We start from the raw sequence: 25,328 nt of genomic DNA, 5'->3' as shown, positions 1-25,328 counted from the left end.
GGGGAGAGAGAGAGAGAAAGAGAGAGAGAGAGAGAGAGAGAGAGAGAGAGAGAGAGAGATAGGGGGGGGGGGGGGGGGGAGAGGGAGAGAGTATGTCCAGACAATGCAATGCATGGTTAGAAAAGCTTTCCTTGTGAGGTAATGATGATGCAAAACACAAAAAGGAAGGGCACAAGCAGGTCACAAAACAGTTTTATTGTGTTTAGTACAGCAGAAATCAAGAAATAAGAATGAAAAGAGACATGATCATCATCAAAAAAGGTGCTTGAAATTACAAACCCGAACGATAATGTAGGCCACACATCTCTGGCACATGAGAGTCCATATGCCAGAGGTGTGAGACTTGCATCACAATTTGAGTTCATAATTTTGAACACCTTCTTTGGCGACAATCGTAGCCTGTTTTTGTTCTTATTTCTCATTTCAGCTCTACTATAATAAACTTGTTTTCTGACATTTTTTATATCCTTCCTTTCTTTGTTTCATGTTGTTAATACCGTGCCAGGAATGCCAAGTGAATTTCCCATTGTCCAGGTGCACTCTATCTTTGCTGAAAGTTTGTAAACACTGTGCTGAAACATCCTTTATTACTCCATAGCATTCAGTCATCTGCAGCTAATGGTCATATTGAGTTACAGTCCTGATGATCTTGCCATTCTGTTAGCTAAAGGATACATCACCTAAATGGCAGCTCTCATCAGTTAATACACTGCACCTGCGAGTAGTAGCTATGTTTCTTTCCCAACGTAGATGATATCATGCATCAAATGCAGCCGAAAATGCACTGTTCACAATGTTTGTTAGCATGAGACCTTGCAATGACTAAAACGAGTAACAAGCAATGACTAAAATTAGTCACCGTTCAGGGAGAGAAATGCTGCTTATAGGAAGTGACGATAATTTTAGTATTATCTCCAGTATCCCCAAGAAGGGTACGGTGACTAAAATTAAAGTACACTGTTTCAGAACAATATGATGACAGCACAGAAGTGCAAAGGCCTTTTGCGCTTAATACTTCACTATGCCATCACTTTTTGTTTGCGGTTAATAGTGGTATGAATTAAATTGAAAACTGAAATAGGGAGATAAATAATGCTGCACTGCAACAATCAGAGGTTAATGACAAGCATTTGTAGAAAGAAACTTGAAGAATGGTCTCATGCAAAAGACTCACCCTCGGGTAAATTACAAAGACATGAAGGAACAAGTAAGAGTGATTTTCAATTGCACAGCTACCAAGTAAGTTGACAACACTAAAGGAATATTATAAGAAGCTTTTCTGTTATTTATCAAATGTCTGATACCCCAGTGAGTATAGTCTGTATTCAAAAAGTACACTGGTGAAAAAGCAAAATGATATCACTTACTACTCTAGTGCGACATTAGCAGTGGTACCCGGCACAACAAATGAGTACCTAACCAGTATAAATACTTGACATTTCTATCCGAAATTTTTACTGTCAGGCAGCACCTGCTATGACGGGAGGTACACACCGTGTGACGGGGTAACATGGTTCTGCAAGCTGCCACCACAAGACATTGGTTCTGCCACCACAAGATATTGGTTCCACCACCAACGAGCTCCGTACTGGGGCTAAATCTACTCCCAGAGATTTGGTGCCTTTCACCTAGAGGGCCATCTCAGGCTCACCTCAGCCGCAGCTGGGCTCCTCCCCTGGAGAGCAGCAGTTCGTGTCCTGGGTGGTGTACTTGTGAAGGCAAACTGTCACTTCTCACAGGCAGGTTCCACTGTTAGAGCACGTCTTCCACTACGAGAATCACAGAAGGCTTCCGTGCCTGCAGACGTATCCTGCCTTAAATTGCAGAGCCACACCAGGTTGGCACACTTACCACTACAGGCATCCAGTAACAACAGTCCTATTCCGTGCTGAATTCAAGCTGACCACTGCTTCCACAACCGCCAGCCTTGCTGCTGTCAACACATGCCCAGACAGGTAGCATAGCTGCTATGGGTCGATGTTACAAGGGTTGTTAACTTGAAACCGAATAAAATGTTTGATTACTGATGCTGTTCACATATGCTACTGACAGCCAACATCCTGACAACAACCTACTGCTGCAATCCAATGGTACGGAGGTAGTGGCCAACCACCCCAGTCCACGACAACATAATAAATGTAAGTGCAGTTTGTTCATGTCTGCCACTATAGCCCCACAACTCACCCTCACAGCTACATGGGAGTCACATGGTACGGTAGTCATCCATCTCCCTTCCATGAAGAAGGTTTTAGTTTGGAACTGCAAGTGTTGGGTTCAAAGCTACAGATCAGTGCACCAATGGACTTCTTGTGGGAAATTGGTTAAGCAGGCAGAAATTGAGTGGTGAAATGGCTGAGACTGGCCAGAATGTTCAAGAATGTTCTATTATCTTGTTGTGTTGGGGCACGTTCCAGCTCAGAAGAGCATACAAAGGGAATGGCAAGATGCGTGTGTCAGTATACATTTCGAAATCAATTACAGAGGATCATGGAAAAGTAAAAGTGACAGAAAGTGAAATCAATTTAAGAGAAAGTGAATTGCTTAAGGTAGTGAATAATGCATTAAGTGGAATTTCAAAGTGTTAAAGGAATATTAGCATTTAAAAGAAGGCCCAGATGTTAAAAAAGAAGGAGCTCCTGCCAGTGTTGAGCGGAAAGAAGGAAACACAGAGAACAGTGAAGAAATGAAACAGATGAGGAGTGAGAAGCATGTTGAGTTCACAACTGAAGAGAATACATTAATTGAGAGTAAACCGAGTAGATGAACAATGAGCCTGGAATTAGAGAAGAGGATCGAGTGGGTCACTCAGCATAAAAACTTCTAAAGAAATGAACCGAGTAGAGACACAATAATTGAAATTCGTGAGGGACAGTGCTCACAAGTGCATGAGTATGTATTTCAAATTTGGGTACTGTTGAGTTAAGAGTACTTAAGAGTATTTCTGAGTGTGAAATACTGAAGACTTATGGTTTTGTCAATTCTTCATTTTTATGATGTTCTTAAATTTATCTATGGAAAGTCCGGAATAACATATGGTTCCTGAAGAGGGGACCCAGGCAGCATTTTCAGTTGTGGCATGTGCAACGGTCTGGATGACTGACTGACTTGGCCTTGTAACATTACCCATCAAGGTCTTGCTATGATGGTACTGTGTACGGCTGAAAGCAACAGCGAACTATAGCTGTTTATAGTTCCTGAGAAAATACAGCTCTACTGTACAGTTTAATGATGATAGAGTGCTTTTGAGTAAAATATTCCAGAGGTAAATTGTCCCTCATTTGGATCTCCAGGCTGGATCTATTCAGGAGGGTGTCACCGATTTTTTTTTTTTTTTTTTTTTTTTTATGGTTTTAGGGCGCACAACTACAATGGTCATTAGCGTCCAGACTACGTTAGGAATGCACCGCGAGGCGCAAGTTTAAAACAGCAACTAAAAGGGAAAACACGATAAAAGACAGACTGACAGGCATAGGATTAAATAAACAGCATAATCAAATGTCCTTAGAGAGGTTTGTCAAGTTGATAAAACGAAGAATGCGAGCAGCTGCTCGTGGGTCATCTGCTAAAATGGCATCTAGAGTACATGGCAGACCAAGATCAAGACGCAGTGTGTTAACATCTGGACAGGACGTTAAAATGTGGCGGACCGTCAGCAGTTGCCCACATGGGCAGAATGGCGCCGGCGCAGCCGTCAGCAGATGGCGATGGCTCAACCGGCAGCGTCCAACTCGTAACCGGGCCAAAACGACCTCCTCCCGCTGAGAAGGGTGTGAGGAGGACGTCCAAGCCGCGGGAAGAGGTTTCAAGGCCCAAAGCTTGTTGTCCGTAAGTGCAGCCAGATCGGCATGCCACAGCGATAAAATGCGCCGACAAATGACCCCTACAATCTGATGAAGGGACACAACAAGAAGCTGTCCGAGGCTGGAGGACCACAGCCTTGGCCGCAGCATCTGCAGCTTCGTTCCCAGGGATACCGACATGGCCAGGAACCCACATAAAGCTAACCGGAGAACCGTCGTCCACCAGCTGCTGAAGAGAGCGTTGGATCCGGTGCACAAAAGGGTGAACCGGATACAGATCACTGAGGCTCTGGAGTGCGCTCAGGGAATCAGAGCAGATGACATAAACAGAATGTCGGTGGCGGCAGATGTAAAGAACAGGCTGGTAGAGGGCAAAGAGCTCAGCTGTGAAGACCGAACAATGGCCATGGAGTCGGTATTTGAAACTTTGTGCCCCGACAATAAAAGAACACCCAACCCCGTCATTGGTCTTCGAGCCATCTGTATAAATGAAGGTCATATTAATGAACTTCGAACAAAGTTCGACAAAACGGGAGTGGTATACCGAACCGGGGGTAACCTCCTTCGGGAGCGAGCTGAGGTCAAGGTGAACGTGAACCTGAGCCTGGAGCCAAGGTGGCGTGTGGCTCTCGCCCACTCGAAAGGTTGCAGGGAGTGAAAAATCAAGGTGTTGAAGGAGGCGACGAAAGCGAACTCCAGGGGGTAGCAGGGCAGAGACATACAACCCGTATTGACGGTCGAGAGAGTCGTCAAAAAAGGAACGATAAGACAGGTGGTCGGGCATTGACAGTAGCCGACAGGCATACTGACAAAGCAGTATATCGCACCGTAGGTGTGTGGCAATCCAACAGCTTCAGCATGAAGACTCTCGACGGGACTAGTATAAAACGCTTCGATCGCAAGACGTAAACCCCGATGTTGTATGGAGTTGAGGCGGCGTAAGATGGATGGCCGTGCAGAGGAGTATACAAAGCTCCCATAATCCAGCTTGGTGCGGACGATCGACCGACATAGGCGAAGTAGGACGGTTCGATCTGCTCCCCACAACATACCACTGAGAACACGGAGGACATTTAGAGAACGGGTACAACGGGCAGCCAAATATGACACATGTGGAGACCAGCTAAGTTTCCTGTCAAATGTAAGACCTAAAAATTTTGTTGTCTCCACGAATAGGAGAGCAACGAGACCGAGTTGTAAGGACGGTGGGAGAAACTCTTTGTAGCGCCAGAAGTTAATACAGACCGTCTTCTCGGCAGAAAAACGGAAGCCATTGGCGACATTCCAGGAGTAAAGACGGTCAAGAGAACGCTGAAGACAGCGCTCCAGGAAACATGTATGCTGCGCGCTGCAATAGATGGTAAAATCGTCCACGAAAAGGGAGCCTGATACATCAGCTGAGAGGCAATCCATTATTGGATTGATCGCTATGGCGAAGAGAGCGACGCTCAAAACTGAGCCCTGTGGCACCCCATTCTCCTGGCGAAAGGTGTCTGGCAGGACAGAACCCACACGTACCCTGAACTGTCGATCCATTAAAAAGGAACGAATAAAAAGAGGGAGGCAACCGCAAAGGCCCCATGTATGCATGGTGCGAAGAATGCCCGCCCTCCAACAGGTGTCATAAGCCTTCTCCAAATCAAAGAACACAGCCGCGGTCGGGCGCTTTTGCGAGAAGTTATTCATAATGAAGGTCGACAAGGTAACCAGACGGTCAACAGCAGAGCAGCGCCTACGAAATCCACATTGTACATTGGTAAGTAGGTGTCGAGATTCGAGCAGCCAAACCAAACGAGAGTTAACCATTCGCTTCATCACCTTACAGACACAGCTGGTAAGCGAGATGGGTCGATAACTGGAAGGCAAGTGCTTGTCCTTCCCCGGCTTAGGAATCGGTACAACAATAGACTCACGCCAGCATGAGGGAACATGTCCCTCAATCCAGATGTGATTATAAGTACGAAGAACGAAACCTTTACCCGCAGGAGAAAGGTTCTTCAGCATCTGAATATGAATAGAATCAGGCCCTGGAGCGGAGGACCGTGACTGGGCAAGTGCGTTTTCGAGTTCCCACATGGTGAATTGGGCATTATAACTTTCACGATTCGAGGAGCGGAAGTTAGGTGGTCTAGCCTCCTCTGCCTGTTTTCAGGGGAGGAAGGCAGGGTGGTAATGAGCGGAGCTCGAAACCTCTGCGAAAAAGCGGCCGAAGGCATGGGAGACATCCTCAGGGGCCACAAGGACGTCTTTCGCGACTGTCAAGCCAGAAACTGGTGAGTGGACCTTAGTGCCAGATAGCCGGTGCAGGCTACCCCAGACAACAGAAGAAGGAGTAAAACTGTTGAAGGTGCTTGGGAAAGCAGCCCAGCTGGCTTTCTTGCTTTCTTTAATAATACGACGACACTGTGCACGTAATCGTTTATGATTGATACAATTCGTCACTATAGGGTGGCGTTTAAAGGCGCGTAAAGCACGTCGACGAGCACGTAAAGCGTCTCTACATGCTGCGGTCCACCAGGGGACCGGTATGCGACATGGAGAAGAAGTAGGGTGAGGGATGGAATATTCAGCAGCAGTGAGAATGACTTCCATGAGGTGTGCGACCTGACTATCGCAGCTAGTGAAGGTTTGATCCCGAAAGGTCGCCCTGGAAGAGAAGAGCCCCCAGTCTGCTTTGGAGATGTTCCAACTAGATGAGCACAGAGAGGGGGTATGCTTCAGGAGATGGAAAACACACGGGAAGTGGTCGCTCGAATATGTATCAGAAAGTGCATACCACTCAAACCGGCGTGCAAGTTGGGTAGTACATATAGAGAGGTCTAAATGGGAATAGGTGTGAGATGTGTCCGAAAGAAAAGTAGGGGCGCCAGTATTGAGGCAGACAAGATTGAGCTGGTTGAAAAGGTCTGCTAACAGGGAACCCCTCGGGCAGGATGCTGGAGAGCCCCAAAGGGGATGGTGGGCATTGAAGTCTCCAGTTAACAAAAATGGTGCAGGTAGCTGAGCAATAAGTTGCATCATGTCTGCCCTGGTAACGGCAGATGACGATGGAGTGTAAACGGTACAAAAGGAAAACGTAAAAGTGGGGAGAGTAATTCGGATGGCAACTGCCTGCAGGCCGGTGTGCAATGTGATGGGATCGTAGTAAATATCATCCCAGACCAGCAACATAACCCCTTCATGAGCCGGAATACCTACCACAGGGGGTAGGTCAAAACGCAGAGAGGTGTAGTGCGCCAAGGCAATTTGATCGCATGGGCGTAGCTTCGTTTCCTGGAGGGCTACGACGAGCGGACGGTGCAAGCGGAGCAGCAATTTCAAGTCCTCTTGGTTGGAGCGAATGCTGCGAATAGTCCAGTGAATAAGTGCCATCATAAGAAGAAAAGGAAGATGAAAGAAGAGGTCACCTCGAAGGCTGCTGAGGGCCCGGCTTCGAGCGAGCACTGCCGCCGCTATCAGTAGGCGGACAGTCATCGTCCATTGGTTCTATAGGTTCATAGGCCATCTTGGTAAGATGGCCGGGAGGGGGAGCTTCCTCCGCCGGTGAACGGCCAGATGTTCGGCTACCAGTGATGCGGCCAGGCGAAACGGATGACGGCCTGGGGCGGCAACCGCTGGGTGGCGCAGGAGAAGAAATGCGCCATGGCGGAGAAGGAGAACTGTGCTTCCTATGAGCCTTCTTGGAAGGTCGTTTGGTGGAAGTACTGGTCGATGGCTGGGAGTTCGAGGTACATAGGAAGTCTGCACAGGACGGTTCCTTCTTGAAGGCCCGTGCATCTGACTTCTGGGTCTTCGTCTTGGCAGAAGCTGATGAAGGGGCTTGTGTCTGTGGGGTGACGGGAGGAAGAGGAGACGTCGACCGCACGATCTTAGCACTGGCCGAACGGACGACCGTGGTGCTGAAGGTCAGATCGCATGTCTGGGTTGCCACCTCCCTGGTAGTCCGAGGAGAGGCGAAGACAGTACTGTATTTCCACGCTGGGAGCAGCGTGGGCTTCCTACTAGCAAATAGCTTGCGAGCAGCCGAGGTGGACACTTTCTCTTTGACCCGAATTTCTTGGATACAGCGTTCTTCCTTATAGATGGGACAGTCGCGGGAGGACACTACATGGTCACCCTGACAGTTCACACAACGAGGAGACGGAGGTGGACAGTCACCCTCATGGGCATCCCTGCCACAAGTGACACAATTAGCCGCATTGGAACAAGACTGGCGAGTGTGATTAAAACGCTCACACTGGTAGCAGCGCGTAGGTGTCGGGACATAGGGGCGAACAGAAATAACCTCGTAGCCCGCTTTGATGCGCGATGGCAGCTGAACACTATCAAAGGTCAAGAAAAGTGTCCGGGTCGGTACAATGTCATTGTCAACCTTTTTCATGACCCTATGGACAGCCGTCACGCCCTGCTCAGTGAGGAAAGACTGAATCTCCTCGTCAGTCAATCCATCGAGTGATCTAGTAGATATCACACCACGCGACGAATTCAAAATGCGGTGAGCCTCCATCCGGACAGGGAATGTGTACAGGAGTGTGGCCCGAAGGAGTTTTTGTGCCTGAAAGGCGCTCTCAGTTTCTAGTAACAAGATACCATTACGCAACTTGGTACAAGACTTAACAGTGCCGGCTATGGCATCTATGCCCTTCTGGATAACGAAAGGGTTGACAGAGGAAAAATCCTTTCCGTCCTCAGATAGATAAACGACGAGGAACTGTGGGGCAGGCGGTAGTACTTGTGTCACTGGTGGCTGGTCAAGTTTCCGTTTGTGGGCAGAAGTCGAGAGAGAAGAAGAAGAGAAATCCATTGCGGAGGAATCCCCCATGATTGCCAGCGTCTCCGATGGCGCGCTCCTTCCTTGTGGGGACCCTCTCAGAGGGCACTCCCGCCTTAGGTGAATGTTTACACCTCAGGTCACACCTCCCGAGAAACAGACGGAGGGACCAATCGGCATGGTCAGAAGGTATCAGCTCAGGCTATCACCCCTCCCTGGGCCTGGCCTTTACCAGGGGGTACGTGCGTGCCTTACTTGTCTACCCAGGGCGGGGAATTACGCGTTACCCCATCACCGGCTACGCGTGCGAACGCGTGGGTCGGCCTTCAGGCGGGCACAGGGAGGAAGGAAGAAGAAGGAAAAGAAGAGAGAGAGGACAGACTGTCTCAAACGCCGAGGCGGAGACCAGAGAAGGCAAGGAGAAGAAGGCAAGGAGAAGAAGGCAAGGAGAAGAAGGCAAGGAGAAGAAGGCAAGGAGAAGAAGGCAAGGAGAAGAAGGCAAGGAGAAGAAGGCAAGGAGAAGAAGGCAAGGAGAAGAAGGCAAGGAGAAGAAGGCAAGGAGAAGAAAGCAAGGAGAAGAAAGCAAGGGAAAGAGTAAGGAAGACAGTGAGATGGAGAAGAACAAAGAAAGGAACCAACCAAAGGAAGAAAGAAACGAGAAGAAGTGAAAAACCAAAATGACCACAAATATAGGTCGTGGAACCGTCCGTCTCCGGACGCAGGCGCTAACTACCCCCTTGAGGGGGAGGGATTCCTTTTAGTCGCCTCTTACGACAGGCAGGAATACCTCGGGGCCTATTCTAACCCCCGGACCCGCAGGGGGGCTTTCTTCAGGATGGAGTATGGAATGTTGAATAGTACTAATGTAAGGGTAGATCTAGAAATGAACAATAAAATTAGAATCATGATGAGCTACTATGAACAGCATAGTAAATATATTATGGACGCCAATGTAGACACCCAATGTCAACATCCACCACAATAGTGCAAGTTTGTATGTCTACCAGCTTCACAGATGATTTACAGACCAAACGATTGATGAGATAAAAGGAATTATTCAGAGTGTTAAGAGAGATGAAAATTTAATTTTTATGGGGGACTATAATTCAATAGCAGGATAAGGAGGATGCCTGTTGAAAACCAGAAGGTTTCAGATAAGGCATGTAATAGTAAGAAGATGATTTCAAAAACTGATTTTAAAATGTACTTTGAGGGGCACATGTGAACTCTGACCATAATTTATTATTTCTGAACTGCAGGTTAAAACTGAAGAAACTGCAGAAACGTAGGAAACTAAGGAGCTGTGACACAGATAAGTTAAACGAAGGAGAGGCAGTCATAACCTTCAAAGGGCGCATTAGCCAACAATTAACTAGATCAGGGGAAAGGATTACAATAAAAGAGGTGGGATAGTCAATTTGTCATTTCTCCCTATGTAGGTGGAAGTAAACAAAATATCTCCACATTTGGAGGAGAAAGATTGAAATTTCGTGAGAAAATCCTGCTGCAATGAAAGAGCTTTGTTTTAATGATTACCATTCCAATTTGCGTATCATATCCATGGCACTCTCTCCATTATTTCGCCATTACACAGAATGACCTACCCTTCTTTGAACATTTGTTATGTCTTCCATCAGTCCTATCTGAAGTTGATTCCACACAGTGCAACAATACTCCAGAAGAGCATGGACAAACATAGTATAGGCGGTCTCTTTAGCAGTCCTTTGCACTTTATAAATGTTCTGCCAATAAGTCGCAGTCTTTGGTTCCCAATCCTCATATGTACCTGTGGTGGCCATTTCTTCCCATCCCTTCCACCATTCTACAAGGCACGGGATTTGGCAGCTTGTGGTGGGAGGTGGAGAGGGAGGGGGTGTGGGGTGGTGTGGATGTGGAGAGGGGGGTAGGGGGTGGCAGGGAGGAGGAGACCGGGGGGGTAGGGGGTGGCAGGGAGGAGGAGACCCGGGGGGGGGGGGGGGGGTTGTGGACAACAGTTTGACTTGGAGTGCATTCAGTCTTCCCTACACTCACAGAGCGTCAACTGCTGGGTGCATTATCAGCAAAGAGCTCATCCCTGTTGACAAGATTGTCATGGAGTCTTAACTCAGCTGATTCTTTGGTGATGCACTCCCGAAAGCCATTACCAATCGACACAACATTTTTGTGTTCTCAAATCAGAACAAATTACCCTCACTGAGGCTGTGTTCAGCCACTGCTAATTTATCTTTATGCCCAAGGCGTACACATCTAATGTGTTCCATGCAGTGTTATAAGATGCAGCACTGTATTTGTTCAATGTACTGTCAGCCACACTTGCAAGGGATGCTATTTATACTAGGTATTTGCAGTTATAGTTTGTCCTTTACTGAGCCATGCACATACAGGGTGTTCAAAAACAGGTGTCTAATACTTTGAGAGGTGGTAGTACTCATCGAAACATGAAAAATAAGTCCAACAACAATGGATCCAGGAACACATACTTTTTGGGATGGACCCACGTTTATAGGAAAGGCTGCGTGATGCTTGGTTGCGGATATTAGCATAGTTGTTGCACAACCGGTCCATCAAATGTGTCGGTAAGATATTACAATGTCTTACAGTACTCCACCTACCTTTAGGTGGTCTGCAGAAAGTTATATGGTTCAAGTTGTGTTGTAAGCTACGTTAGTTTTCATCATGTTTGTGTGCCTTATTGTGCAGTACTGTCACCCCTGGGTACGTATCATGGTGTTTTACTTTCTTCCAAACACGGATTCACTTATGTGTTTACTATTATTGTGCTGTTTGTACATATAAATGGTGTAGTACATTTACATTTTCTCTCTTCCATCACTTGTTAGCAATGAAAGCCTACTCTCATGAAGTGAAATGGTGGACACAATATTCTGCTATGAATGTAGCATGTGAGCCCGCACCCTTTACACATAAAAATATCCACATCACAGAGTGCCCTCTGATAAACTGCTTGTGTACTTTCCAGCATCTGAGGGATACAGGTACCCTTACACCACAGAAGACTGACAGGGGGCTGCCCCGCACAGTCCACATGCCTGTCGTGGAGAAGCGTGTGCTATATTCGATGGAAGAAACCCCTGAGTTCAGTGTGTGATGATTAGCAGCAGCAGAAGGTGTGTCTCACCCTCTTATCTGCGGGATACTTTGTAAACATTTGCTGTACCCATATCATCTACAGTGTGTTCAGGCCCTAAGACCGCAGGATCATCATGGCAGACAGCGGTTCTGTCAATGGCTGTTGCAGAAGTGTGCCACAGATCCATTGCGCACATTTAAGATTTTATTTACCGATGAGGCACGGTTCAAGAGATGGTGTTGTGAATTTCCATATAACCAGCACGTATGTTGTTGTTGTGGTCTTCAGTCCTGAGACTGGTTTGATGCAGCTCTCCATGCTACTCTATCCTGTGCAAGCCTCATCATCTCCCAGTACCTACCGCAATCTACATCCTTCTGAATCTGCTTAGTGTATTCATCTTTTGGTCTCCCTCTACGATTTTTACCCTCCAATACTAAATTGGTGATCCCTTGATGCCTCAGAACATGTCCTACCAACCGATCCCTTCTTCTAGTCAAGTTGTGGCACAAACTACTCTTCTCCCCAATTCCATTCAATACCTCCTCATTAGTTATGTGATCTACCCATCTAATCTTCAGCATTCTTCTGTAGCACCACATTTCGAAAGCTTCTATTCTCTTCTTGTCCAAACTAGTTATCATCCATGTTTCACTTCCATACATGGCTACACTCCATACAAATACTTTCAGAAATGACTTCCTGACACTTAAATCTATACTCGATGTTAACAAATTTCTCTTCTTCAGAAATGCTTTCCTTGCCATTGCCAGTCTACATTTTATATCCTCTCTACTTCGACCATCATCAGTTATTTTGCTCCCCAAATAGCAAAACTCCTTTACTACTTTAGGTGTCTCATTTCCTAATCTAATTCCCTCAGCATCACCCGACTTAATTCGACTACATTCCACTACCCTCGTTTTGCTTTTGTTGATGTTCACCTTATATCCTCCTTTCAAGACACTGTCCATTCCATTCAACTGCTCTTCCAAGTCCTTTGCCGTCTCTGACAGAATTACAATGTCATCGGCAAACCTCAAAGTTTTTATTTCTTCTCCATGGATTTTAATGCCTACTCCGAATTTTTCTTTTGTTTCCTTCACTGCTTGCTCAATATACAACCACCGCTTCCCTTTCATGCCCCTTGATTCTTATAACTGCCATCTGGTTTCTGTACAGATTGTAAATAGCCTTTCGCTCCCTGTATTTTACCCCTGCCACCTTCAGAATTTGAAAGAGAGTATTCCAGTCAACAATGTCAAAAGCTTTCTCTACATCTACAAATGCTAGAAACGTAGGTTTGCCCTTCCTTAATCTAGCTTCTAAGATGAGTCGTAGGGTCAGTATTGCCTCACGTGTTCCAACATTTCTACGGAATCCAAACTGATCTTCCCCGAGGTCGGCTTCTACTAGTTTTTCCATTCTTCTGTAAAGAATTTGCGTTAGTATTTTGCAGCTGTGACTTATTAAACTGATAGTTCGGTAATTTTCACATCTGTCAACACCTGCTTTCTTTGGGATTGGAATTATTACATTCTTCTTGAAGTCTGAGGGTATTTTGCCTGTCTCATACATCTTGCTCACCAGATGGTAGTTTTGTCAGGACTGGCTCTCCCAAGGCCATCAGTAGTTCTAATGGAATGTTGTCTACTCCCGGGGTCTTGTTTCGAATCAGGTCTTTCAGTGCTCTGTCAAACTCTTCATGCAGTATCGTATCTCCCATTTCATCTTCATCTACATCCTCTTCCATTTCCATAATATTGTCCTCAAGTACATTGCCCTTGTATAGACGTTCTATATACTCCTTCCACCTTTCTGCTTTCCCTTCTTTGCTTAGAACTGAGTTTCCATCTGAGCTCTTGATGTTCATGCAAAGTGGTTCTGTTATCTCCAAAGGTTTCTTTAATTTTCCTGTAGGCAGTATCTATCTTACCCCTAGTGAGATAAGCCTCTACATCCTTACATTTGTCCTCTAGCCATCCCTGCTTAGCCATTTTGCACTTCCTGTCGATCTCATTTTTGAGACGTTTGTAGTCCTTTTTGCCTGCTTCATTTACTGCATTTTTATATTTTCTCCTTTCATCAATTAAATTCAATATATCTTCTGTTACCCAAGGATTCCTACTAGCCCTCGTCTTTTTACCTACTTGATCCTCTGCTGCCTTCACTACTTCATTCCTCAAAGCTACCCATTCTTCTTCTACTGTATTTCTTTCCCCCATTCATGTCAATTGTTCCATTATGCTCTCCCTGAAACACTGTACAACCTCTGGTTCTTTCAGTTTATCCAGGTCCCATCTCCTTAAATTCCCACCATTTTGCAGTTTCTTCAGTTTTAATCTACAGGTCATAACCAATAGATTGTGGTCAGAGTCCACATCTGCCCCTGGAAGTGTCTTACAATTTAAAACCTGGTTCCTAAATCTCTGTCTTACAATTATATAATCTATCTGATACCTTTTAGTATCTCCAGGATTCTTCCATGTATACAGCCTTCTTTTATGATTCTTGAACCAAGTGTTAGCTATGATTAAGTTATGTTCTGTGCAAAATTCTAGCAGGCGGCTTCCTCTTTCATTTCTTAGCCCCAATCCATATTCACCTACTACGTTTCCTTCTCTCCCTTTTCCTACTACCGAATTCCAGTCACCCATGACTATTAAATTTTCGTCACCCTTCACTATCTGAATAATTTCTTTTATTTCATCATACAATTCTTCAATTTCTTCGTCATCTGCAGAGCTAGTTGGCATATAAACTTGTACTACTGTAGTAGGCGTGGGCTTCGTATCTATCTTGGCCACAATAATGCGTTCACTATGCTGTTTGTAGTAGCTCACCCGCATTCCTATTTTCCTATTCATTATTAAACCTACTCCTGCATTACCCCTATTTGATTTTGTATTTATAACCCTGTATTCGCCTGACCAAAAGTCCTGTTCCTCCTGCCACCGAACTTCACTAATTCCCACTATATCTAACTTTGACCTATCCATTTCCTAAATTTTCTAACCTCCCTGCCCGATTAAGGGATCTGACATTCCACGCTCCGGTCCGTAGAACGCCAGTTTTCTTTCTCCTGATAACGACATCCTCTTGAGTAGTCCCCGCCCCGAGATCCGAATGGGGGACTATTTTACCTCCGAAATATTTTACCCAAGAGGACGCCATCATCATTTAACCATACAGTAAAGCTGAACGTATGGGCAGATGTAAATCCCCAAGCAATTCTGAAAACAGGGCATCAACACTGATTCTCAATCAAGGTTTGGGCAGGCATAATTGGCAACAGATTAATAGGGCCACACATGCTACCACAAAGGTTAACTGGGGCACATTATCTGGAATTTCTCATTGATGTATTGCCTACCCTGCTGGAGGTTGTGCCACTGCATCAACGAATACAAACGTGATGCAAGCATGATGGCACCCCAACAAACTTTCATCACAATGTGCGTGAACACCTGACACAGACATTTCAGGACCACTGGATTAGTCGGGGGAGGGGGTAAGGGTAGGTGAGGCACCTTGTTGGTCTGCTCGTTCCCCAGACCTCAATCCCCTAGACTTTTGGTTACAGGGAAACTTGAAGAAAATGGTCTATGCCACGCCAATCAATGCTGTGCTGCACTCCAGGGTCGCGTCTTCAATGCATGCCAGCAGGTACAACAACCACTAGGTATATTTTAAAGTGTGTGTCATTCCTTACAATGGAGGGCAGAGGGGTGCATTTCTTGAATGGACGCCATGTTGAACACCTCCTGTAAATATATGTTTATGGCAGAAAGCACGCACTTCTGGACCCATGTTCATTGGACTTACCTCAGAAAGTATGCATTTCAAGACCCACGTTTATTGGACTTATTTTTTTTGTTTTGGTGAGTACTACCACCCTTCAAAGTATTTGATACTTCTTTTTTTTTAACAACATGTATTTTCTTTTTGTGGTTAGCAAAAGTTGTTTTTTTTTTCATTTTTTCTAAGGGTTCCTGCAATTCTGGTTCAGAGGCCCAATATAGGGGATAAAGGTGAACTTCGCTTCCTCTTCTTCTATGTCTTCTTTGCAGATGGCTGAATCATATGCTTTCTTCAATTAACATCTAATTTGCACTTTGCTGTACCCGTTTGACCAAACATTCCTAAGCTGTTGCAGCTCAGCTGGAAGATCATTTTTGTCACAAATGGCACATACCCTGTGGAATACAGTCACCAGCAGAGTGAACCACAGTGTTGAATGATGACAGCCCATAGCATGAAGGTACAGAGCTGTGTGTGTCTTCTTTCTGTACACTATATGTCCCAGGGTACTGTCTGTTTTTATTCTTTTTAGAATGTCCAAAAGTAGAAGACATCCATTCTGTTCTAGCTCCACTGTGAACTCGTACGTTTTGATGGACTTTGTTCAGGTGGTCCAGGAACTCTATCAGGGACACACTGCCGTGTTCCCACACAACGAAGGTGTCATCCACATAACAGAAGAAGTGTTTGGTTCGAGCCATACAGTTTTTAGTGCAATCTCCTCAAAGAGCTCCATACAGAGATCGGCAATCCCAGGGGAAAGTGGTGAACCCATCAACTTGCTCATAGAACTACTCACCACATTTGAAGTACGTTGTGGTGGGTACATGTTGAAATGGCTTCACCATTTGCAAGAATCCTCTGAAAAATCTACATCAAGCCAATTTTTGAGCACCACAGAAAACAAGAAATATGTGTGGCTCTGAAGCACAAACAACAACTGCAAGTAACTGTTATATATTGCATCCTTTATGAGTCTGGCCATCAGTACATCAGGCAAACACGGTGCTGCATCTCATAATGCTCCACGGAACGCATTCGATTTGTACACCTGGGACATAAAGATAAATTGGCAGTGGCGCAACATAGCCTCTGTGAAGGAATTACGTTTGTATCTGGGGAAACAAAAACATGCTGAGCTCATGAATTTTGGAAGAGCATCATCAAAGAATCAGTGGAGATAAGGCAGCATGACAATCCTGTTAACAGGGATGAGGGCCATCAGCTAAGTTCGGCACAGAACTCTGCACCTGCAGCCATAAGGCAAGAACGCACCTAGCAGTTGACACTCAGCGAGTCTGGGGAAGACTGGATGCACCAAGAGTCGAACAGTGAGCCGTACCAACCAACACGTGTTGCTAAACCCTGCACCTGGGGATTGGGGTGGGCAGAGATGAATGCCCATGATGAATGAAATAATGATACCATGTATTTCTGGAATAGAAACTGCATGAAATTTAACTGGATTTTTATTGGTACACATGCGACTGCATGCGCTACTGATATGTTCCAAACCTCCATGCGTAAAAACAAGACTTTACTGGGTCTCAAACCTCAGGTTCTATTGGTGATAGAAAGGTAGGTTCAAGTGTTGTCGATAGCCCTAGGGCTAGGGACCATTTATATACCCAACAGAAAGATCAATTTACTGTAACTATCATACAGTAGTGTCATAGTTTGAATTAGATGTAGTCTATGGTGTGCCTTAAGGGGCTCATGGAAGACACATTTAGTTCCTAAGCGGTTTCTGAGAAAACCTGAAAAAAGTGTTTTACATCCTTTTTTCACCATCAGTATTGGATATCTACATTATTAATAGCAGCAAATTGCTCAAATTTTAAGAATGTATTTTCTAGGCATTACCTAGAAGTGTCGTCTTCCTGTTTTCCTGCGAAACTTATGGGACTAGCTCCTGGGAGAAAGGCTAGTCCAAAGACACTGCTTAGCCATAGCCTGGAGGATGTTTCCAAACTGAAATTTTCGTCACAGCAGATTGTGCACAGATATGAACCTTCCTGGAAGATTAAAACTGTGTGCCAGACACAGACTCAAACCTGAGACCTTTTGCCTTTTGCATGCTAGTAGTATAGCTGTGAGGATAGGTCATATGAAGTGTTTGGGTGGCTCAAATGGTACAGCACTTGCCCGTGAAAGTCATAGGTACCGAGTTCAAGCATCAGTCATATAAGTCAGTGCGCACTCGTCTGCAGAGTGAAAATTTCATTCAGAAAACACCCCCAGGCTGTGGCTAAGTGACACCTCTGCAATTTCCTTTCTTCCTGGACTGCCAAACATGTGAGTCTTGAAGGAGAACTACTGTGTAGTTAGAAAGGTAGGAGACATTGTACTGGAAGAAGTAAAGCTGTGAGGACAGGTAGTGAGTATGGCTTGGGTAGCTAAGCTGAGAGAGCAAAGATCCCAAGGTTAAGTCTCAGTCTGGCACACAGTTTTAATCTGCCGGGAAGTTTCATATCAGTGCACACTCCACTGCAGAGTGAAAATTTCATTCTGGAAAACAACTTATACCCTCCTCAAGAGACATTCCATCAGATTTTGGGTGTGCAACTAGGATATTGTTAATTCTTGGTCTCATATTATGGCCGACAATCTTTCACCCATTTTCAAGGTGAGTCACTTGCAAGATTTTTAAATAACTTTATACAACACTATAGAGTAATCATGATTGCCTTGAAAATGGCCAAAAGATTATCAGGTGAAATAGGCCTATAAGAATAAGAATTCATAATATCCTAGATGCATGCAGAGAATATGACGGAATATTTGATATGGAGGAAAAAGTTCAAGAAATACATCCTCAAGAAATCCTTTTCTGAAGATGGATAGTGCAACAATATGCCAAGTCTAAAGCAGCTGAAAGAAGAGTTTCTCACACACATGTAACAGGTGTTATTTAACATGCCACCACAGTTATCAAAGGGTCATGATAGAATGCAATAGCGAGTATCAACTGTGAATGTCTGCCTTCAAACTATATCACGATTTGACACAAGTGGCTATGGTAAGTTTGCTGGTTTGTGGGGCTTGAAAGGACCAGACTACAAAGGCCATCAGTCCTATGGTAAGTATCAGAGCATTGTGGGTCATAATTCATGGAAAAACATCCGGCTACCAAGTTCCACTACATCCAGAGATATTGTTCAGCCTTTGGTGTCTTGAACATTAGGAGGACAATTGGAGCTCTTGGGACCATGCAAGGAAGCGTAGTAGTAAAGACACTGGACTTATAATCAGGAGAACAGTAGTTCGAACACCTGACTGCCTACTGAGAGTTATATTTTCCATAATTTCACTGAAATAATTAAGTTGAATGCCAGGATAGTTCCTTTGAAAGGACATAGAGAGTTTCCTTCCCCAGTTTGAGCTTGTGTCCAATCTCTGACGACCTCATCATCAATGGCATGTTTACACTCTAATTTTCGTTCCTTTCTCCCTGGTCGTCTTGGGAGTAAGTTAGTTATGACAGATTTCCTTGTTAGTTGTGAAGACATAACACTGAAGCAGTACATAATTTCAATAGACTAAAAAAAGATCTCAATGTTTCAGAATGGCAATATTACTGGCACACAAGAAGTACAGCACAGTGCATATGCAATTTTTTCAAACATGTATGAGGTATTCAAATGGAAATACATGTTTCCATTAAAAGCTTCCACTAAATATTTTTTATTGCACTAAATACCTTTGTCGAATTTGGAACACTGAATAGAAACCATAAATATGGTCTGGAAGGTACAAAAGAACACATGTAGTGACCCGCATAGATCCACACCTGAGATCTGGGCAGCAGTCAGAAGGTGCAGCACAGAAGTTGGGAGACACAGCCAGTAGTTGGACAACCATAAGAGGCTGCCATTCGGGGATGCGTGCATTGCCGCTCATCCGCACACTCTAGTGGCCTGGCTGACAGCATTTAGAGACAGGCCCAGTCAACTACAACTCAGTTACATGTGTGCTATCGGACTGCTTTTGTGAGTCACTCTGTGGCTAGCATAACCACTGTAATAAGTTACTTTCTAAACTTAATAAAGTTTGTTGTACCAGTCATCTTGTGTGGTTTTGCATGCGTTGCTCTCCAAAAATTCATCTCTGTCTCAGTTTCGTCCTCAGTACCTGACAGTCCATGTGGCAGTGAAAGAAGGAGAGGTATACGAACACCTCCTGCGGCAGCATTTCCATGTCTTCCAGGTTACAGATGCAGAGCTATGTTGTACACTGTTTCTGTCCTGGATTTCTCCCACCTTGTACCAGGTGTTGGGGCAGACGGCCCCATTACGGAACCTTCCTCATTGTCATCTGACAACTTATGTTTGTAGCCATCTCCCTACTACAGCAGCTGCACACACATCGTGGCCACTAGGGTTGAATTTAACCAATGCGAGAAGCAGATCCCCTCAGTCTTATTGTACGTGGTCTGCGACCCTCCACGGCCTTTGTCGCAAGTGCAACTTTGACACGGACAAGTCAAAACAGTTATCTGCAGGCGGCATGGTTCGCAATGTTATCATCCAGTCTGCCCTGAATAAGGAAGTCCGGCAACAGGCCTTCCAGTTAAGAGAACCCCTCCTTCAAAGAGGTTTTATCAACTGCTCAGTAGTATGAGGTCTAACAAGCCACTGGTCAGGAACTGGAAGCTTAGTGCAGCAGTACAGGATGGCCCAGCCTCACCCACTGCAACTGGAGATGATGACATCATGGTGGTGCAAGCCGGCCAATTTGGTGATACCTGCACAGCCCGTCTACAGTGTTCCAGCTGCCGCTCCCTGTTGCCTTCAAACACGACAGATAAAGAGTGTCCCAAACATTCGGCCATCTGTCTGTAAGTGTTGGAAAAAAAGGCCACATTGTGGTAGTCCGCTACTCAACTGCACAGAAGGCAACATCAGAGACTGTGGAAATGAATATTCAGGAAGTGTCATTGTCAGGGCTGGTTCCCTATCGTGATGCCTACAAGCTTTTTATCGAGGTTTTGGTTCTCCTGCTACAGCTGCACCTGCAGGCAGTCCTTGGCATGGCAGCTTCCCTGCTTATTGCTCAAACCTATTCAGATTTCAGTTTTTCACAGTTGTAGCCAGTAAACAGGCACCTCAAGGGATACGGTAAACACTGAATCCCCATGCTTGGCCAATTCATGGTGAAAGTCACCCACAAATCAGTGACCCAAACTGTTACCTTTATTGTTGTCTACAACACTAGTTCAGCAAATCTTTTTGGGTTTGATGCCTTTCAGTCCTTTGGCTTTTTGGTCATAGATTCCATACAATTGGTATGTGCCAAGGTCCCCTATCAGTCTTTTTAATCTCTGTGCTCAGAATTTCAGAATATCTTTGTGAAAAGCCTAAGATGTTTCACAGACTTTTCAGCCCACATAGCCTTGAAGCAGTTAGCTTGTCCTAAATTTTTGTGTGCTACACAGATTCCCCAGGCCTTCCACTCCGAAATCAAGGCAGAGCTGGACTGGTTGGCCTCTTTCAGGGTTGTGGTTCCCATTTCCTCAGGTGAATGTGCCACACCCCTTGTCCTGGTTAAGAAACCCTCTGGTAAATTCCACCTTTGCGTCAATTTTAAGGCAACAGTGAATTCACAGTCCTTGGTTGACATATACTCACTGCCGCATACTGACAAATTTTTCATGCACTTAGCAGGGGTCAGTTCTTCTACAAACTTTCAGAAGCATATCACATGTTGGATGATGAGTCAAAGTGTGTCACGATCATTAACCCACCATTTATCCTTAATCAATACCAACAACTGATGCTGGGGGGGGGGGGGGGGGCAGGTTTTGGTCTTAGATGCAGTCCTCCTCTTCTCTGCATGATGACGAAGCTCCTCGGGGTGGTCATTCCCAGGCGTTTGCAGCAGGACATTTTACAGTTGTTATGTGAGGGGAACTGGCATGTTTCCCACACCGAAGTCTTGGCTCACAGACACATTTATGGCTCAGCACTGACCATGAGCTAGTACACTTGGTTGCCGTGTGACCCCAGTGTGCTAGTCAACAGGCAGCTCCCAGGTCATCATTCTCTCCATGGCCTCTAGGAACTCAGCCCTGGAAATGCAGGTTCGTTTCCAAAAGTGTTCAAGCTGACTGTCAATGATGCGTTTTCACATTATCTGTACACTGTCAATGGTGCTCCTCGGCCACTACTGAGGTCACTACTCAAGCTCTCTCCAATCCCCCCCCCCTCTCCCTGCCCCTCCCCGTGGAAGGTTTTCCAGTGACCTTCATTTCTGATAATGGATGCCAGTTCCTGTCTCAGGTATTTCATGATTTCAGTGTGCGGTCAGGCATTCTCCATGTTCACTCTGCTCCCTGTCACCCACAATCTAGCATGGAGGCCAACTGCATGATGAAAAAGTATATCTGCAAGACTTCCCCGGCACAGAGATGTATTTTTTTTTTTTTTCCCTTCTTCTGACAACCTACTGCACATGTCCTATTGGTTGTCATAGCTCAGCAATCTTCTCCACGGGCACCAGCCAAGTACACAGCTCCGTATCCTCTGTCCTGGACCTCACTCACTATCACATTCTGGTGTACCATGTTTTACACAGGAGACAACAGTCTGGGCGTGTGGTTTTGATCAGCACCCCCACTGGATACCAGCAGTCATCATCCATCAGAAGAACTGCCGCATCTACATCCCATGGACAGGCAACCAGGAAGTCCAGTGGCATCAAAATGAGCTCCGCACCTGGGTGAGCACCTGCCCCATCAGAGATGCAACACCACCTTTGCCGGTTACCACCTACCAGCAAGGGTTCCAACCTCCTCTTCCACCCAAAGAGCCTATGCCTTTGCAGCAGCTCCAGTGGCGCTTCAGCTGGAGTGCATACCACCCCTTGCCGGTTCGACACAACATGAGCAGCCTCCGCCTGCAGCAGTGTCACCTCCACCGTCCACACCAGTGCCAGACATCACCATGGATCCCAACTTGACTGTCTGTCACTGCTTCCATCATCTTATGCTCCAACGGAAGGGCATTGTGATTCTTGCACCAGCCACTTTTGCCCTTGTCCTCAGGTCTCCTGCATATATGGGGGCTGTTCACTCCTCCAACCCCTGGGGCCTCCATGGATGTTAATGCCATTAATTTCAGATAGATTACACATATAAATTCAGCTAAGCTGTTCACATAAGATGTTTCTAGAACCATTTAAGTTATTGTAATTCTGTTTTCACTCAGATAAAATGTCAGAAAGTCCTCATTAAATGATGTCTAACTTCAATTTAATTTATATTTAGTAGTTAGTACAGCCTCTGGCCCCCTTCCCAGCAATTATGAACCTTGTTATGGCGAAGAGTCTTGTATGCCTTAACAATGCAGCCAGCCATACAGAAGTGCAACCACATCAGAGGGATATCTGGGAAAAGGCTAGACAAATATTTGGTTTCTGAAGAGGGGCAGCTGCCCTTTCAATACCTGATCGGGTCTTGTAACTTCAACCGGTATTTTCTTGATATACTGGCACTGTGAACAGGTTAAAGAGGGGAAGGGGGTACTACAGTTTTTCTACTTTCTGAGGACTTGAAGCTCCATTTTATGGTTTAATGATGATGACATCCACCTGGATAAAGTATTTTAGAGATAAAATAGTCCCTCGGCTGTAATTCTGAGCAGTCTATTCAGGAACATGTTGTCATTAGAAAAGAATAAATCTGGCAGCCTACAGATCAGAGCATGCTGAAGCTTGAGAATTTAAAAAGAGAAATGGCCGAGTTGAAGTTAGATATAGTGGGAATTAAAGAACTGAAATGGCATGAAGAACAGGATTTCCGGCTATGTGAGTACGATGTTATCTACACAAAATCAAATAGGGGCAATGCAGGAGTAGGTCTAATAATGAACAAGAAAATAAGAATCCAAACTGAAAGGAACAGCATAGTGACTATATTATTCTAACTGAGGCACATACATTATGTAATTATTCAATTAGTGAAGGAAGATATTAAATTAAAAGCAGAAAAGGAAAATCAGTAAGTGGACGTGGGCACAGTTCATAAGCTAATCCATTGCCAATATTTTGTCCAAGAATCATAAAATAACACAGTAGTATAAGGAAGAGACATGAAGACACTGAAAAGTTTAAGACTGATTAAAGCCTATGATGGTAACAGAGAGACTTAAAATAACTGCAAAGCTTTTCAGAAGCAGTTATAGAATCCTACAATAATTTACTAGTTATGAAAAGTAGGCTGAAACTGAATAAAAAATAAATAAATAAATAAAAGAAGAAGAATATAAGTTAAGTTTAACAACCAGAGGACACAGAGTGGGGCAGGAGGAGACTGATTTGGGGGTAGGGGGGGGGGGGATGTGATGTACAGAGAGGGGGAGGTAGGGGAGGAGAGAATGGACAAGAGAGGGGGGAAAAGGAGATGGGCAGTGGGAGGGAGGGAAATAGTTTAGGATGCGTATCCAATTTGTGTACATATTGAGAAACTGCAAAGCATTGCTGCATTCACTATTACTATATAAAGAGAAAACACTGTTAGCAAAAATCTCGAAAAGTCCTTGACCAATTTAATTTTTAATTATTACAAATTACTCGAATAAAGATTCAGATGGACACAGGCAACATAAATTTTTGAAACAATAATATATAGGTTTTCTGTTAAAAAACAACTGAGTAAGATAACACTATACTCTACCGTGCTACGAAAATGTGTGATTTCATTTTCTTTCTCACACTCAATTTTAAGTATGATAGCATGACATTTAAACCATCAGACAAACTGGTTTTCCCATGCACATTCTTTCATCTTATATAAAATTACACACACAAATTGCACAATTACATGCTGTTTTGTTTTCTTACTTGCAATTGATTTTAACAGAAAGCAGGAAAGTTGTATTTATGGCTTATGATTAGAAATCTACTACGGAATCTGAATAGCCCAAGACTTCATAATTCTATTAATATACAGATTAAACTTTGCAAAATACCGTTGCTGAAACTACTATCCTCACACATCCAGCAGCAGGCGAGGTTTCTCACAGCCCATATGCCAATGATCCCAACTGACTTCCCATTCATTCGAAGTGACTTCAAGTTCCAATCAAGGTTTCATTGGCAACAACGATAAACAAGGCTCCAGGTCAGATGGGGGGAATGGGGGGGGGGGCAGATATGGAGAGAGATGGACAGACATATGAGGGAGGAGGAGGTGCAAAGAGGTAGGTGGGAAGGACACGGAGAGGGGGGGGGGGGAGGTGGAGCTAGAGAAGGGGGAAGGAAGTGATGGACAGAATGAGTGAGAGGATGAGGGGGACAGAGAGAATATGGAGAAGAAGATTTGGACGTATTGCCAATTCCCACTCACATTTAGCAGCTGCAAAGCACTGCCAGCTTCATTAATCTTTTATAAATGCTACAACCGCCCACTGACTTTCATAAAATGTGTGATAAAAGTACTCCAACACGCCATCAAAGATGTTACAAAATATGACAAAATGAACAGTGTAATACGGGCCAAAGGGATGGGGCCCCTAGGGTACTGTGTGACAGTCCTTCCACACACAGAAAAGTTAAAGAAATGTTTTCGTGAAAAGAGAAGTAGCTTCAGGAACTTACTACAATATCCACTACCGCAACTTCGACCTTTTGGTCATTTTCCAGTGGCTACAGCTGCCGAAAACAGCAGTGGTCACCGTTAAGAATAAGAAGAAAATTATGTGAGAGTCTATGGCTTGAGTCAAACCTTTGTCACATACGCTATTGTTATGTAATGGATAAGATAAAAATCCTCAAATATAAATTCGTGATTACTGCATACGACAGTAATGAACACCATTGTTGCGGATTGTGCAGAGACCATGCTGTATAAGGCATCATCAGCTTCTAG

General features: G+C 44.8%; 1 protein-coding gene across 5 annotated transcripts in view; it reads right to left on the bottom strand.

Moving 5' to 3' along the window:
* The window catches only part of LOC126092568 (PSME3-interacting protein), a 138,500-nt gene that overhangs the window by 112,284 nt on the left and 888 nt on the right, over positions 1 to 25,328 (bottom strand). The gene's annotated exons all lie outside the window — the stretch shown is intronic.

The sequence above is a fragment of the Schistocerca cancellata genome, chromosome 7, assembly GCF_023864275.1.
Source record: "Schistocerca cancellata isolate TAMUIC-IGC-003103 chromosome 7, iqSchCanc2.1, whole genome shotgun sequence".
Lineage (NCBI taxonomy): Eukaryota > Metazoa > Arthropoda > Insecta > Orthoptera > Acrididae > Schistocerca > Schistocerca cancellata.
Note: the sequence above shows the minus strand (reverse complement) of the source record. Positions and strands in the feature narration are given on the sequence as shown.